The sequence below is a fragment of the Octopus bimaculoides genome, chromosome 22 (genome assembly GCF_046866305.1).
Source record: "Octopus bimaculoides isolate indiv1 chromosome 22, ASM4686630v1, whole genome shotgun sequence".
In the NCBI taxonomy this organism is placed as follows: domain Eukaryota; kingdom Metazoa; phylum Mollusca; class Cephalopoda; order Octopoda; family Octopodidae; genus Octopus; species Octopus bimaculoides.
Genome location: NC_142949.1, coordinates 32,094,301 through 32,099,300, shown reverse-complemented (window position 1 = coordinate 32,099,300; position 5,000 = coordinate 32,094,301). Strand labels below are relative to the sequence as shown.

The window sequence follows — 5,000 nt, the reverse complement described above, 5'->3', positions numbered from 1 at the left end:
TTTTTCTCTCTCTCTCCCCCAATGAGTATCTATTTAAAAAGGAAGTTGTAAAACACAAAATAATACATATATATATATATATATATATATATATATATATGTGTGTGTGTGTGTGTGTGTGTGTGTGTGTGTGTGTGTGTGTGTGTGTGTGTGTGTGTGTGTGTGTGTGTGTGTGTGTGTGTGTGTGTGTGTGATTATATGTGTGTGGGAGCGTGTATGAATATATGTAACTATTTTTGTAAACGGTGAAGAATTTGTACATTACATGGTTTTGATCAACGACATGACATCAGATGGCCTGGTCTAATCGATTCCTGATGACCCGTGATCGGAGGCCTCTGTGGTAATAGCCCTGAACTACAACAGCAATATACATACATATATATATATATATATATATATATATATATATATATATATATATATATATATACATAGATAGATAGATCGATAGATAGATAGATAGATAGATAGGTAGATAGATGGATAGATAGATAGATAGATAGATAGATCAATAGCTCTCTCTCTCTCTCTCTCTCTCTCTCTCTCTCTCTCTCTATATATATATATATATATATATATATATATATATATATATATATATATATATGTATATATATATACATATATATCAGTTTTTGTCAGGCTTACTAAAACTAATAGGAATGTGTTCTCAGGGCTCAAATATACATACGTACATTCATGTGTGGGCGCGTGTGTGATGGTATATATATATATAGATAGATAAATGTGTGTGTGTGTGTGTGTGTGTGTGTGTGTGTGTGTGTGTGTGTGTGTGTAATTTCTTTTTCGGAAGGTGACGTTTTTTTTTGCGTCCAGTACCTTACTGAGGTCGATAAATCATTTTCATTTTATGGATAAATGTAAGGTGAGAAGAATATCAGAAAGGAGGGTAGAAGACAAAAAAAAAAAAAAAGAAAAAAAAAAGGAACAAACGAAAATAGAAAAAAAAAGTAACAAAAAATACCCTGAAAGATTTGATAAAGAAGCTGACCTGTAAAATACCAAGAACAAAAACAAATAACTGTAACAAGGTACAAATATGTATCTACAGCGGAAATCGACGATCTATAAATCCGCCATTTTGACTTGAAGCATAAATGTGTGTGTGTGTGTCTGTGCTTCTTTCGATAGGTGTGTGTTTCGGTGTGTGAATGCGTTATGCGTGTGTCTGTCCGCACATCAGAGTCTGATGGGAATTTTATCTCTCTTTTTGTAAGTGATGAAGGAATTTGTACATCACATGGCTTCGATCCGCAACATGATAGTAGATGGCCAAGGTCTAATCGATGCCAGATGACCTATGATTGGAGGGCTCAGTGCTAATAACCCTCAACGGCAACAACAGCAACAATATATATATATATATATATATATATATATATATATATATATATATATATATATATATATATATATATATATATATATATATATATATATATATGTATACATATATGTGTGTATATGTATATGTATATATATGTATATATATATATATATATATATATATATATATATATATATATATATATATAGGTATATATGTGTGTGTGTATACATACATACACACACTCACAAACACGTGCATCAACACACCAGCAAGTATATACAAATATGTCTAAATGTATATATAAACACACACCAGCGCACACGCACATACACATATATATACATAAACACAAGCACATATTCATACACGTACACAAACACAGACACACGCATGCACGAACATACACACACACACACACACACACACACACACACACACACACACATATATATATTCATATTATTTATCTACATATATAGATATAAATATAGATATAACAGAGAGGTTAGCTACATAGATGGATAGATAGATAGATAGATAGATAGATAGATAGATAGATAGATAGATAGATAGATAGATAGATAGATGGATAGATAGACAGACAGACAGACAGATAGATAGATAGATAGATAGATAGATAGATAGATAGATAGATAGATAGATAGATAGATTTGTCAGATAAATGTATAAAGTGTGAATCTTTAGAACAACGCATTGTTTTTAGATATTCTTTTCAACTGTAGATACAAGACCCGAAATTTTGGTGGGAGGGGCCCAGTCGATTAAATTGACCCCAGTACGCAACTGGTACTTAATTTATTGATCCCGAAAGGATGAAAGGCAAAGTCGACCTCGGCGGAATTTGAACTCAGAACGTAAAGACAGATGGAATACCGCTTAGCATTTCGCCAGGTGTGCTAACGTTTCTGACAGCTCGTCGCCTTATTGTTTTTAGATATTACACAACGTTGACAAGTGCCTAAACATATTCACATATGGCTACAAATGTGACAAACTATATTGAAGGTATTTTGTATAATTTCACAGACAGTTATGTACTATTGCTATCCTGATATGCGATTTAATATAACTTACAGAAAGAAGGGTCTCAGGACAAAAAGTGTTTCACAGAAATTTCTATATCAAGTATGTATATGTATGTATAAAGTTGCCCTTTAGTACCGAAATAGTTTGTGTGTTCTTGGAGGTCTGTATAATACACAAACACACACATACGCACACACACATATATATATATCTGCGCACACATATATATATATATGTATATATACATACACATACATACATATATATACATAGATACATATACATATTCGAAAATGTATTTTCAGTTGTTATCTATGGATAGTTTGAAGTAATTGTCACGTGATTTCAGAAGTAATTAAGTTACCTGTATATCTCTATTTATTGAATCCTTAATTAGTATCGATCTCTTAACGTATAGATGTTGTGTGTGCGTGTGTATAAATGTGCATGTATATATATATATATATATATATATGTGTGTGTGTGTGTGTGTGTGTGTGTGTGTGTGTGTGTGTGTGTGTGAGTGTGTGTGTGTGTGTATGTATGTATGTATGTATGTATATATTCGTACATGCAGACATATGTGTGTAGGGGGTAGGTGAGTGCACATGCATATTACTAATATACGGACAGACAGATAGATATGTAACCAGGTATCTGTGAATACATACCAATTTATACATACACACACCCACACACATTTGCACATATTTATTTATATACATAAGTCATGTTTATAAAGGAAGAAATGCAGAAATGAAAAAGTTCAGAAATATTAAACAACAAAAACATTTGCAAAAAAAAAAACAAGCAAGTAAAATTTTAAAAAAAACGACTCAAGATAAATATCCCAAATAAATCCAATACGTCGGACAGTTAACAATAGTTCGGAGGTTGATCTTGAGAGGGGGAGAAAGAGAGAGAGTAAAAATAGAGAGAGGGAGAGAAGGAGGGAGAGGGTGAAGAGAGAGAGATGGAGAGACAGTAAGTACGGAGTGAAGATTTATTCATATATACATACATGCATACATATATATATATATATATATATATATATATATATATATATATATATATACATATATGCATGCGTACACACACACACACACACACACAATTATATAAATACAAATATATCTAAATGTGTAAACACTCACACACATATATATGTATACACACACATATATGTATACATAGACAGGTATATTCAGATGTTTATACATATTTGTGATCTAAATAATTCTTTATTTCAAATTCTTCTACTATGACTATTGAGCCTAATAATAATAATAATAATGATAATAATAATAATAATAATAATAATAATAATAATAATAATAATAATAATAATAATAGTAATGACAACACAGCAGTTGTGGTTGTTGTTGCGGTTTTGCATATGGTAATGATTTCATAGATTATTTATCAATGTTTTGTTGTTGTAATGTTCCCAAGTTCCATGTGGAATGAAAAATGTCTAAGACTCTGACATTGGAACTCTGAGGAATGGTAAAACATATGTCAATTTGTGGAGCAGTTTAGCTATGCGCATATGAGTGTGTTCCCCTGTTTATGTGTTTATGTGTTTTGTGTATTTGTGTGTGTGTGTGTGAGTGTTTGTTAGTTCCTCTGTGTATATATATATATATATATATATATATATATATATATATATATATATATATATATATATATATATATATATGGTTTGTGTTTATGTGTTTCTCTATATGTGTACGCCTCTCGGTGGTGTGTGTATGTATATGTATATTACCATGTGGTTTGCGTGTGTGTGTGTTACTCTCAGTGTGTGTGTGTGTGTGTGTGTGTGTATAGATATGGTGCTGTGTATATGTGGTACGTGTGCATGTGTCTTTAGTGCGTATGTATCGATATATGTGGTTTGTGTGTGTGCGTGAATGTGTATATGTGTGTGTGTGTGTGTGTATGAATATATGAATATATATATGTGTGGGGATAAATAGATAGATAGATAGATAGATAGATAGATAGATAGATATAAAAACCATACACATACATATTTATTTGTATATGTATAAAAATATACAAAAATACATATATATACGAACACATAAGTACACACGCGCGCGCGTACACTCACGCATGCACGCACACACAGATATGTATACATATATACACATATATACATATATATATGTATCACAATTGAGAAAACAAATATTGCATATAAATTTATGTACACTCTCACACATCAACACATTTAGTATATGTGTATGGCTATGCGCGTGTATATTTACTTACACACGTCTATACACACATCTATCTATCTATCTGTCTGTATGTCTGTTTATCTGTCTGTTTGTCTATCAGTCTCTCTGCCTCTTTATTTTTTTCTGTCTATTTATCTTTATTTGTATATACACACACATACACATATGTTCTTATGTGTGTGTTTGCTCATGTATATATGTTTGTGTATATACACATATATATTTATATGCATACAAATATCTATATATAAATATGTATATATATATATATATATACATGCATATATATATATATGCATGTATGTATATATATGTATGTGTGGTTAAGTATGTATATCTATGTATAC

At 30.8% G+C, this 5,000-nt stretch overlaps 1 protein-coding gene across 1 annotated transcript in view; it reads right to left on the bottom strand.

Moving 5' to 3' along the window:
- LOC106869928 (homeobox protein MSX-2) overlaps positions 1–1,118 on the bottom strand; it is a 26,225-nt gene extending 25,107 nt beyond the window's left edge. The window contains exon 1 of the mRNA XM_089339535.1: positions 1,016–1,118. The gene's annotated coding sequence lies outside the window, so the exon portion shown is untranslated. The remainder of the gene's footprint in view (positions 1–1,015) is intronic.
- Positions 1,119–5,000: the final 3,882 nt, after the last annotated feature.